General features: G+C 46.4%; 1 protein-coding gene across 4 annotated transcripts in view; it reads left to right on the plus strand.

Moving 5' to 3' along the window:
• The window catches only part of ACHE (acetylcholinesterase (Cartwright blood group)), a 54873-nt gene that overhangs the window by 28878 nt on the left and 12822 nt on the right, over positions 1–13173 (plus strand). Inside the window, exon 1 of one of the 4 annotated variants that reach the window (XM_044278767.1) lies at positions 10611–10715. The exons of the other annotated variants lie outside the window; for them this stretch is intronic. The gene's annotated coding sequence lies outside the window, so the exon portion shown is untranslated. Of the gene's footprint in view, positions 1–10610; positions 10716–13173 lie in introns of those variants that run through there. 4 annotated transcript variants of the gene reach the window in all.

Raw genomic sequence — 13173 nt, forward strand, 5'->3', positions numbered from 1 at the left:
GGTCTACGCCAGTTCGAGGCGGAAGGGACTCCGACCGTTCTCATCACCCCAGAGTGGCCTCGCCGCGCGTGGTTTTTCGGACGTGGCTCGGTTGCTGGCGGACGCCCCAGGGCCTCTTCCCGACGGACAGGGCCTACTGTCTCAGGGCCCGTTCTTCCACCGGAATTTGCGGTCTCTTCGTTTACCGGCGTGACTGTTGAAACCGCCATCCTGATGAAGATGGGGTTCTCGGATTCAGTGGTTAGGACCATGATCAGTCCGGGGAAGTCTTCTTCCTCCCGGATTTACTATCGTACCTGGATGGCCTTCCTATCCTTTTTTGAGGGTTCGGGGTTCCCTCCCCTTCGGTTTTCCATCTTTTTTTCTGTCTTTTCTTCAGTCTGGGCTTCTGCAGGGACTGTCGCTTAGTTCCCTGTAAGGTCAGGTTTCGGCGCGGGCCGTCAGAGGTCCCATGCTCTTAAGGGTCCGGTGGTGACCTTTCTTCGGGGGTGGCGCATTCGGTTCCCCGTATGTTCCCCCTTTGTCTCCTTGGGATCTCAATTTGATTCTGCGCGCTCTGCAGTCGGCCCCCTTCAAGCCTTTGAGGAGGGTCTCTCTGACTGTTCTCATCTGGACTTCCTTGTGACCATAGCTTCTGATACAGCTACATAGCGTAGTGATTAAAGTTCTGGGCTATTATGCAGTGGCTGTGAGTTCACATCCCATCACGAGCTTTTAAGTCAGACTGGTGTCGAAGCTGGCCGCTCTTTCCTGTCAGGAGCCTTTCTGGTTTTCCACCAGGATTAAGTTGTGCTCCGTCCAGTCCCCTTCTTTTTGCCCAGGGTGGTCTCTCCCTTCCACCTTTATGAGGATCTTGTCCTGCCTTCCTTTTGTCCTTCTCCGGCTAACCCCAAGGAACGCACTCTGCATTCCCTGGATGTTGTACGGGTCCTGAAGGTGTGTCTCGCGGCTACTGCTTCCGTCCGCCGTTCTTGGCACTCTGGATCTGCTTGGCTATTTCCGCGGCTTGTCACGCTTGTGGTGGAGTTCCCCCGGCTAGGATTGCCGCTCACTCCATTGGGGCGGAGGGGGCTTCCTGGGCAAGACGCAGTCGTGCCTCTGCGTCTCAGCTGTGTACGGCGGCCACCTGGTCGTCCTTGCATACCTTTGCAAATTTTTGTCAGTTGCATTCACTGGCTTCGGCTGATGCGGCTTTGGCCGCAGGGTTTTGCAGGCTGTGGTTCCTGTTTGACCGTTGGGGCGTTCCTCCTGGCGGTGCTGATATTTTTTCCCACCCCATGGACTGCTTTTGGACGTCCCATGGTCTGTGTCCCCCAATGGAAAAAAGCACGAGAAAAGGAGATTTTTGTGAAACTCACCTGTAAAATCTTTTTCTCGTCTTTTCCATTGGGGGACACAGCTCCCACCCATTATTCCTGTTGCAGGAGGGGTCTTTAGTTCAGTTTTTCTGTTTCTGGTTGGACCTTATGGCTTGGTCCGATGGTTTCCATGATTTTTTCTTGCTCCTTCTCCTACTGCTTGTGCAACGCCTGAGTTCCTCCTGGTGGAGTCTGGGGGTATAGCCCGAGGAGGAGGAGCTCTTTCATTTGCATAGTGTCCCTCCTACTAATACCTCTAAGCTATACCCATGGTCTGTGTCCCCCAATGGAAAAGACGAGAAAAAGATTTTACAGGTGAGTTTCACAAAAATCTCCTTTTTGCTGAATTACCCATGCAGCCACAGCAAAAGTCCTAAATAAATAAAAATAGCTATACTGCCCTCCCTTCATCCCATGCCAGTCTCTGTACAACCTGATTTCCTGAGAGGACATTGCAGACAGCCTGGTTATACAAAGACTGGCACAGGACCTGGTACAGTATGTCAGGTAGTGACAGAGGAGGGGTATACTGCTTCATGTTCACCAGGAGCTGGAGCCGAAACCCAAAAGCAAATCTGCTCAATTTCCGCTGCTTTGGGCGCACTCAAGGGTAAGTCTGCTGTGAATCTTACTGCATTTCTGCAGCGAAACCCATGGAAACCGGCAGCAAAACCCACCGCTGATTTTACCATTTGCGCTGCAAAGTGTGAAATTCACAGCAGGGGGAGAGGGGCGGAGGAGGGGCGGCAATGAGAAGAGAGGGGCGGCAATGAGAAGAGAGGGGCGGAGGAGGGGCGGGCGCACTGCGCCACCAATGATAGGATTATTTCCACACAGAGCGGCGCCCAGCGATGTCTCAGCACTCACCATTAGTCCTGGGCGCCGCTCCGTTCGCCTGCAGTGCTCCATTACTGTCTCCTCTCCTGCTCCACATGCTGCTGATTACTATCGGAGCGATGGGAGGAGACATCAGTTTCACTAGTGGGCGTTCCTTCTCCCTGGCTGTAGCGCTGTCCAATCGCAGCGCAGGGAGAAGGAACGCCCACTAGTGAAGCTGATGTCTCCTCCCATCGCTCCGATAGTAATCAGCAGCATGTGGAGCAGGAGAGGAGACAGTAATGGAGCACTGCAGGCGAACGGAGCGGCGCCCAGGACTAATGGTGAGTGCTGGGGCATCGCTGGGCGCCGCTCTGTGTGGAAATAATCCTATCATTGGTGGCGCAGTGCGCCCGCCCCTCCTCCGCCCCTCTCTTCTCATTGCCGCCCCTCCTCCGCCCCTCTCTTCTCATTGGTGGCAGCGGCAGCAGCACAGGGGGAGGGAGGACAGCTTCCTTCTCCCCGTGCTGCTGAGAGAGAACATGAGCGCGCCGATAGCAGCGCGCTCATGTTCAGAGATACTAGACTGCGCAGAAGCGCAGCCCAGTATCGAAAAAACGGAAATCCCGGTATCGTATCGATACCGGGACAAAAGTATCGATTGGGTATCGAAATTTCGATACCCGCAACAACCCTACTGTAGTGTTGTCCTGTTGAAAAACCCAGTCGTTACCACACAGACGAGGGCCCTCAGTCATGAGGAATGCTCTCTGCAACATCTGGTCATAGCCAGCGGCCGTTTGACACCCCTGCACTTCCTGAAGCTCCATTGTTCCACTGAAGGAAAAAAGCACCCCAGACCATTATGGTGCCCCCTCCACTGTGGCGCGTAGAAAACATCTCAGGTGGGATCTGCTTGTCATGCCAGTAACGTTGGAAACCATCAGGACCATCAAGGTTAAATGTTTTCTCATCAGAGAATAAAACTTTCTTCCACCTTTGAATGTCCCATGTTTGGTGCTCTCTTGCAAAGTCCAAACGAGCAGTTCTGTGGCGTTCAAGGAGACGAGGTCTTTGAAAAAGTTTTTTGTTTTTGAAGCCCTTCAGTCTCAGATGCCGTCTGAGGGTTATGGGGCTGCAGTCAGCGCCAGTAAGGGCCTTAATTTGGGTCGAGGATCGTCCAGTGTCTTGACGGACAGCCAATTGGATCCTCCGGCTCAGTGCTGATTAAATTTTTTGGGGTCTTCCACTTGACTTTTTGTTCCATAACCCTAAGGATCCTTTAAGAATTTAAGAAATTCCAAATGACTGTCTTACTGCGTCCCACCTCAGCAGCGATGGCGCGCTGTAAGAGACCCTGCTTATGCAGTTCAACAACCCGACCAGGTTCAAAAAGGGAGAGTTTTTTTTGCCTTTGCCATCACAACGTGTGACTGCCTGGCAGAAAATTATAATAATTCCACATCTTGGCACAGATTTGGCCTTTTAAAGGCATGTGGTCCTAAACTTTTGATCAGCTGAAAAACAGCCTGTTTCAGTTTATTTGTTGTTTTCATTAAATTGAATGCTCAAAAAATGTTTTGTCTCACTCTCATTTCTTCTTGTTACATGTTGAAGCTCTACTTGGAACCTTGTTAAGATCCAGCCATGCTAAATATGATTTTTTGACATTTTTCAAGTGGTCTTAAACTTTTGATCAGGACTGTAGTAAGGCCCCCATTAGTGCCCCCCAGGATTAATAATGCCCCCATGTCACCTCCTCCATTTGATCGTCCTCTGTAAACACTCACTGCTGACTGGAGGACAGGACCTGACAGACGTCATCACAGTGGAGCGTAGGTCCTGTCCTGTCCTGAGCCTCCAGTCAGCAGCGAGTGTTCACCGCTGAGTTTATTTTTATTTAATTTTTTTTCTTAACACAAGTGGGGTAAAGGTAAAAGCAGTACTAATGAGTGCCCCACAGTGGAAGCCTCATCAGTAACAGTCCGCATGGGAACATACCGGCAGTTATAATTGAAGGTAAAAAAAAATTACCGGCAGGGACAATAACTTACCGGCCTAGTGGCAACCCTAGTCTCGCCCCTCCAGATTCTATGTTGTGACAGATGTGGTCACCGGGTGGTGCTGCACCTGTTTGGAGTAGGGCCCGCTCGTTGGAGGCCACTTGACGTGGTGAATGGGCCGATGCATGTTGATCAAAACGTACACAAAGTGCAGCGAATCCGGTTTATGTATAACCCTGGGAGCCAATAGATCAGTCTGATAATCCGGCACTTCCTTCTAGCACAGAACTGCCACGTAGTCCAGGGAACCTGGTAGAGTTTGTGTTCATGTAGATGGACACACGCACATCTGGGGTCTTGTTAGGCTGGCTCCTTCATCGGTACACATAGACTATAAAGAATCCATACAGACTGCAATAAGTGCTGCCCCCTACTGCCGGATTATGTTACTACAGGAATATTGTAATAAATCAGTCAAGTAAACCCACTTGTAATTCCACTCTATGTACCCCTTCCTCTACTCCATTATTCCTCATACCCCCTGTATACTCTTTGTACCCCCTTCTTCTGACCCATTATTACTCATTCTACCTGTATATTATATGTACCCCCTTTCTCTGCTCCCTTATTCCTCATACCCCCTGTATACTCTATGTACCACCTTGTTATACCCTATTATTCCTAATACCCCCTGTTTTCTCTATGTACCCTTTTCTTCTGCCCCATTATTCCTTATACCCCCAGTATACCCTACCCCAAGTGTACCCCATTTTCTCTACTCCATTATTCCTCATACCGCCTGTATACTCTATGTACCCCCTTATTCTGTCCCATTAATCCCCCTACCCCCTGTATAATCTTCGTACCGCCTTCTTCTGACCCATAATTTCTTATAGCCCCTGTATACTCTATGTACCCCTTTCTCTACCCCATTTTTCCTCATACCGCCTGTATACTCTATGTACCCCTTTCTCTACCCCATTATTCCTCATACCCACTGTATATACCACCTTGTTATACCCTATTATTCCTTATACCCCCTGTATACTCTATATACCCCTTCTTCTGCCCTGGTATTCTTTATTCCACCTGTATATTCTATGTACCCCCTTCTTCTGACCCATAATTTCTCATACCCCCCTTCCTCTACCCCATTATTCCTCATACCCCCTGTATACTCTATGTACCCCCTTCTTCTGACCCATTATTCCTCTTACCCCCTTTTTCTGCCTCATTACTCTCCAGGGCAGAACAGATCCACCAGGATATCTATAAATATCTTTGTAGAGGAAGGAAATCTCTGGGAGAATCCGAGGGCAGCCATCACTATGTGTATGTGTGTGTGTATATGTATGTATATATAGCGATGAGGAATAACGGTCTGCGTCGGGATGGGGCTGATTCCTGGGTTACTATATATAGGGTCCACTGATAAGCCTGTTGATTTATAAAACACCAGGAGCAAATGGAGCAAAGACGAACACAAGACTGAAATAGAGAACGCGATGAGCTCGGCGTCTCTCTAGGGTCTGCACCGAGTCTACAGCTCATCCTGGAAGTGCATTAGTGAATGGAGGATGTGACCCAGGCATGCAGCAAGTGAACCTGAAGAGCCAGGAGCCCCAGGGTCTATGTATATGCTGATAAATGTATGAAACAGGCAAATAGTGGAGGCAGGCGTCATACTGATTTTAAGCAGACTTAAAGATATACGTTAATATCACGGTTCTATCATAGCCTTTATTATCCAAAATAATTGTCTTAAGTCTTTTTTATGTATTTTGGCATCTATGGTTCCATATGGCAGCCAGCTCCCTGTGTAATAGTTAGCTAGCTAGTGGAGGTGAGTGACAATTGCAAATTGGTGCACCATCCTAGGGACCTAGTTAGACTAATGGAGGTAAGTGACATTCGCAAATAGGCCCACTGTTCGATGGACCTCGTTAGAGGTCTAAGCAGTGACATCCACAGCTTAGGAATGTGTTCAGATAACCTGTGACACACCTGGACAGGAGGAAAAGACCAGCCAGCTTGCCACCCAGAGTTAAAAACCTGTACTGACAGTGGCATTTGAAAGTACAAAAATACAGTGTGGTGTCACACACATCAGCATCCTATAATATGCCACCTATGATGTCACCACTCATGGTATACAGCATAATTATAGCATGGCACTAGTATGCAGGCCGTGCACAGTGGTGCACACATCACTTTGCACCTCGCAGACCTCTCACAACATTGTCAGCTCTCCTACACTCATCATACAGATAAATATTCTCCAGAGTGATCTTCTGGATACACTAAGAAATCTGGTGGGGGCTGAATATTTTATTTGAGCAATGACTATATACAGTAGCGTTTCCTTAGTTTGTTCCTTCAGATGATGGCTGTCTTCAATGTCCTCGACATCGCTCCTCTTGCAGAATTGATCCCATTACAGTAATTAGTTGCAGTGCAGTAACTGGACGAAGTCACAGCAGAAGAGATGCGGGAGAGAGCCTCCCTTTAAATCACCCGCCTGACATTGATGACATGACAAGTATGATCCCGGTATTGACCATGCACCATCCTGACACTTCACTAATACCAGGCTGGGTGCAGGGAGTCTTCTCGTGTCTGAGGACAGGTGAATCAATTATAGGATTAGTCGTCTTGATTTACATCACCTTTGTGGATACATCATTACTCGGAAATACAGTCCAGCGCCATTTTGTCTGATGCACTTTGTTGCCTTCACAAAATGCATTGACAATTTCCCCCTCTAGAATGTGTGATGGTACCTCACAGGCCAATGATGGCATACATAGACAAGAGAGTTGCCAGTGTAAGAACCAAAATTAGCCCTAATTCTTGGCTGCAAACGCTATCCAAGAAAAAGACCTTCTTCGCTCTTACCCCCACCCCCTTAATATAGCCAGAGGCATATAAAGGCAAGAGGGTTACCAAAAACTAAACTTGGCATTCTACTAGGCTGCAAACTCCATCTAAAATTAAGAGGGCCTTTCTCACTTCCACCATCACCCCTTCAGTGCCCTTAATGTAGCCAAAGACATGCATATATGCATAGAAGAGAGGATTCCCAGGGCAAGAACCAAAACTGTGCCATCTTGGCTACAATGCCCATCCAATAATAAGAGGTTCTTGTTCACTTGCACCTTACACACCCTTAATGTAGCCACAGTCATACATATAAGATGGGGTCCCAAGCAAAACCCTAACTTTGTGCCCCTTTCTTCTCTGCAAACTCCCCCAGTGCCCCTCGATGAAGCCACGGTCATATATTAGAAAAGAGGGTACATAATGCAAGAACAAAAATGGGCTGCAAAGATCACCCTTGAATAAGAGTGCCTTAGTCACTCCCTCTTCCTTCCATCTATTGTATTAAATGGATGTAGCCATCAGATTGTTTGGTCCTTTTCTTTGGTTACTAATGTATTGTCTGTGAAGAGTTGGAGAAGAAATTGGAGCAACCTAACCCACCTGTAACCACAGAACATCTAAAGATTGGCACCAGTTTAGGACACTGCACAGTTTTCCACAACAAATTTGAATTTAAAGAACATAGTGTGGAGGTCCATAGTTATAGATGGCAGTCATTTCCAGAACATCTCACAGTCCTGGGGCAAATTAACATTGCCCATTAGAAACATTTGATGGCAAGCAATCTAGTCTTAAGCCGGCTATACACATGAAAAAATCAATCAGAATATGGCAAGAGATCAACTGTGTGATCATCAAACCACCCCAACTGTTACATAGCAGCCTAAACAGGCCAATCAAGTAGCCAGTATTTACACCAGTATTTTTGGCCAAGCTTAAATTTGCCAGCCGGTTGGATTTTTTCAGCAGATCATTCACGTTTGCGATGGTCCCTGACATGGCCATAATCATCCCTGTCCGTCGACTTCTACCACGTTCATGGGCAGCTTTAGCAACATAAGGAATCACTTATAAAAATAAAAAAAAAGAGCTAACTTGAGAGGCATCTTGGTGTTCAAGGTCCTGAGGACTTAAGGAGACTGGAAACTACTTTAGATGCTCGCTATGAGGCCTCAGGGGCTTTTACCCTTATTTTAAGGTGAACAATTGGGTATTTGTGAAGAACTGAAGACTTCTTCTGTGTGTGGGCAGGATCATCATATCTCCTGACTACTTGGCTTTATCCTTTCCTTGTTGTAGAGTTGAGTTTGTTGTCATAATTAGTGTTTGGCTGGTTGGTCATTCTGGAGCTGTTCCTGGTGCTGAATGCTACCTATTTCTCCCAACCAAGTGTGTACAAACCTTAGCTAGCCAAGATTCATGTATGCCCCGTAGCTGGTTTCCTCCTGGATATCTCATATAGAGTGTTATCATGAGATAAGAAGTCCTCTTTGAACGTCGATCTATTATCCCCCTGACTGTTATCTCGGGCATTACTCATATTCTGGACTGCAGAAACAAAGTGCAAGAATGGTACATGATTCGGGAAGTTAGTCTATGACAATTACGCAGGTGAATGGCCAACGGCTATCTCTCATAACTTTCAATCTCTTCCGCTTGGTTGACCATGCAGACATCCTGAATGGTGAACGAGAAAGCCGCTGGTTGACTCCTCTGGCAGCATCTTATCTCTCCAAGAACAAAAGGAATGGTCATTTCAACATCCAACTGCAGATATCAGTCAGATGGCCCCATGCACATTAGATGGTCAGCCAGTCCTGCTGAAATCGACAAGTTCGGCTCACACCCTATTAATTGGTTCCAAAATTGCCTCCAAATGGGGTTGTCTTTGGCTGGACCTTTGGGGCCCATTGGAGAAAGTTCTCAGTTGGAATAGTCTAAGCCTTATTTAAGTCCAGGGTGGTCTCTTCCTTAAGAATCACATCAATGTGTTATGTCATGAATACTCTTGAAAGTTGAGGACTGAGCACTTGAGGTCCTACGTGGGGCTCCCAGCTGAGGGATGCAATAGCTATGACCGAATCCTTTCTATAATGTCATTTGTGTCATTTCTGATTCCATCCTCTATGACCCACTTTGCTAGGTACTGTCTCTTTAGCTGTCTCAGTGCTTCACAAGAGACATCAGTCATGATTTATGGCTGCACTCAAGAGCCCTGGAACCATCACTCATTTATTCATTTTGACATCACTCAATTGCTTTTGCTCACATTGATGGCGCCCAAGACAGTTCTATGATTGACAATGCAAGGAGCGCTCTCTCCTCTCATGTCTGTCTACAGCTGTCTACCATGTCATTTACGCCCAGCAGTAGAGCAGTCTGTGAGGGAGCTATCTTATATGCTAGATCCATCTTTAGCTGTCTACTTATAGAAAACCCTAATTGACTACAGCAGTCTCTTATGTTTTCTCTGGCAGTAGGTGTCTCTCTGTCTTGTCTAGAGGTCTATAAGGGAGCACTTTCTAGTGTTATGCCTGTCTATGAACTGTCTCTTTTCTTATACCGGAGATTTTTATACTGTGGTGCTTGTTTCTAGCCATCTTGTAGCAGTCTCTGATGTGGTTCATAATGAAGCACTCTAATCCTTAGAATTATATATCTGAAGTACTCTAATTTTCTGTAATGGAGTCTCTCTATAGAAGTTAATCTATAGCTGTCTCACACTGTATCTGTAACTGTCTCTGTGATGTTTGACCTAATGGAGGATGCCTGCTGTCTCATTTATTGTATGGCAGGATGGCCCTCTCCCCTGTTATGTCTGTCTATAGCTGTCCATTAAGTAGGTCTCTTGGTCTATGCATTTATTGTTGTGTCCCTACTACATGCTGTGCTCTCTGTCTAGTACAGAAAGTGGTACTCTCTAGCTTCAAGATTTGTCCTAATATAGAAGTAGGTCACTCTACCTGTCTCAGTTGCTGTCTATCTCTACTCTGCTGTCTATTTTTTATTAATTTTTTCATGATGTGTCCTACTATTGCTTTACCATGAGTCCTACTATTGAAGGTGTACTCTAGCTCTCATTAGACTGTCGCCGCAAGGGCTGTGTCTCTACTCTGCTGTCTACAACTGTATTGGCCTCAGTTCTAGATTATGTATTCTACAAAAGATATCTACCTCAGATCATGTCTCTGTTTTGACTTCAGTTCTTTACGATGGGTCCTACATTAGAGGACGGTGCACTCTAGCTGTCATTTAGACTGCTTTTCCAGATGCCAGCTCTCTACTCTGCTGTCTACAACTGTATTGGCCTCAGTTCTAGATGATGTATCCTACTACAGAGAAAGATTAACGCAAGATGTCTACATGGCTGCTGTCTCTTTGGTGATATCTTTCTATAGATCTCTTCACCTCAAACGATGATGTGTCCTACTACAGAAGAAGGTGCACTCTAGCTGTCTTTCTGGCTGCTGTCTCTGGTGCTGTCTCTCTAGCCCTGCTGCAGGGAGGGAGAGATGGAGACGAGAGGAGGAGTCATTCAGAGGCTGGAGAGAGTAAGAGACATTGAGATAAGCAGAGGGAGGGAGAGAGACACAGGGAGAGAGAGTGAATGCAGAGCTAGAGAACCATACACCGACAAGATCTGTTCAGATTGTCTCAGGTAAGACACTGACGAGTCCGGGTTGATATGTGCATATGCATGAATGTATGTGAGAGGGCACGTATGTGCGAGCACAGGTATTGGGTGGACAGGAGCATACTTGTATTTTTAGATTGGAAGCTCTATAGGTAATGGCTTCTTCCATTGTCATGTAGAAGTCTTGGTCAGTATGTCTTGCCATTGGTCATTTACGGCTTCCTATACAGTGCTGCGGTATATGTTGGTGACGTACAAATGCCTACAGTCATAATTGGGTTGTCCCCTTGACCCATGCACATTTGTTGTGTAATTGCCATGCACTCTAATCTGCTGGGTCCACGCACAAGTGTTTGTATGTTTCAAGATGTAGGTATCCACCATCGGTGGAAAAGTGCCTACATGATGCACCCAGGGGTGATGGTGCCCTGGATATCATGGGGGGGGTTGTTCTGCTGTATCTGATCAAGCATCTGGTTGCCCTGATGCCCGCTGATGACATGCCCGGTCTGAAGTGACAGCGCTTGTATTGAGGTGGCAATGACATGCATTATTTGTGTGCCATGATGGACAGCTTCAGGGTGGAGGAGATGGCATGGATGCTGAATGTTGCCTCTCAGGTGACATTGATGGGCAGTGTTTCTGATTGAAGTGCCAGTGATTGCAGTGGTGTACAATATTTCACTGGAGATGTCGGCATGCGAGGCATAGGCGGAAGCGGCAGAGATGTTGGGTGGTGTTTTTAGTCATCTATGTTATGACATATGTGTCCTGTCACATAGGATCACCAAGGTGCTGAGACGTCAGTGCTCATTGGAGAGGACCATGATATGTCCAAAATGTAATTAGAGGTGGTGGACGCATTGCAATAAGATGGGGTGGTCCCAGTCGTGGACGTTTATGGGATAAAGGTCCCTTTTTGTAGAGAAGGTTATCGGTGGAGTTCCTGGAATTGGAGGCCCCAACAATTGGATCCTGCTGGAGTTTTAATGAAGAAATGTCTGGGGATGCCTCCACCACCTCTTCATTGAAATCAATATGAATTATACAACCCTACAAGGTTGGTAGACCTCTACCGATGTCACCCTTATGACATGTCAGTCTTTAGTTACCTCTTTTCCATGTGGGTGCCAAGTTGACTTAACCCATTATAAGTATGTAGTATAACCCGTGGTATATGGCCCTCAGTGTAAAGATATCCTTGGTTGTATCATTATATATATATATATATATATATATATATAAATATATATATATATAATGTTTATATATATTACGTGAAAGCGGCCAGCTGTGTGAGATTGAATGTCACTGGCCGGAAGTCTTGAAGATTAGGTGACACAAGCCACACATTTTTAGGACTAGGTGACGGCTGTCCATGGTTAAGGTTAAGTTACTGCTGCTGGATGTGGCTGCAGTGCCTGGAAGTTGTCCCACCGCCTGTCAGGATTTCATGCTCCTTGTTAATAGAGGATTCTACTTGGAATTACCTTACCAGAGTGGAGATTCCCTTTTAAAGGTGCTCTCCACTTTGGACAATCCTTAATAGTGAGAAGGGTTGTTTAACAATAAGCATATCAGAAAGTGTCTCCCCTGCTGAGTCCCCGAGAGATCGGCTCTGATCTGTGGGTAGACCTGGCAGTAAGTGTTACATTTTCCTGCAGCGCCACCACAGGGGGAAGTAAAGTATTACACAGTGCCCATTCACATTATTGGGTTGTCTGTGTTATCCAAGATGGATAGATAGATTGATGGTTTGATATGAGATAGAGTGATACTTGGGTAGACAGTAGTGATATATCAGTACACATCAGTGTCTGGGATTGGATGACCACTATTGGCCAATGGTATTTTGGTTTGATTGAGTTTAGCTGGTCTTGTTTGATAATATCTTGCAGTCCTTACTAATATTATAGTCCAAAAGGTCCAATCTCTGACTGATAGGCAGGAATCCCCTCTACAGCGTTGTCCTCAAAGATAAGGCTCCTCCTCCTTTTTATAAGCCCAACCCTTCAGCCAGTTCCCACCAAAATGGAGAGGATTAGAGGAGAGAGGGATCTCTGTTTTCTCTATGAAATTTCTGGACAGATTGGTAGATAGCCGAGCATGCTTAATATGTTCTCCTTGGTTCCAAAGTCTAGCCTCCCTTTAAGTATTGGCAGAGGGCATAAGCTCCTGCGCTTCAATGCCAAATCTGTAACAAGTCCCCCGGCCTACTATATGCCAGTGTCTTCTTATGAGGTGGTAGTCTTGAGACCCTTCAGACAACAGAATCTAGGTGCAACAACCTCTGCACCCCATATATGCCCTGAGTTATGGGCACTGTAGTATATTGGAATATTATAGTGACCATGAGCTTCCATATGTCCTACTAGACTAAATAAGGGCAATGGTGACCTCTCTGAAAAGGACAGCTAGTCCACCAAGATGGTCATAGCTTCCAGGGTTTGGAGGGCAGAAGGCACCAAATCTTAGATTTAGT

The sequence above is a fragment of the Bufo gargarizans genome, chromosome 2 (genome assembly GCF_014858855.1).
Source record: "Bufo gargarizans isolate SCDJY-AF-19 chromosome 2, ASM1485885v1, whole genome shotgun sequence".
Lineage (NCBI taxonomy): Eukaryota > Metazoa > Chordata > Amphibia > Anura > Bufonidae > Bufo > Bufo gargarizans.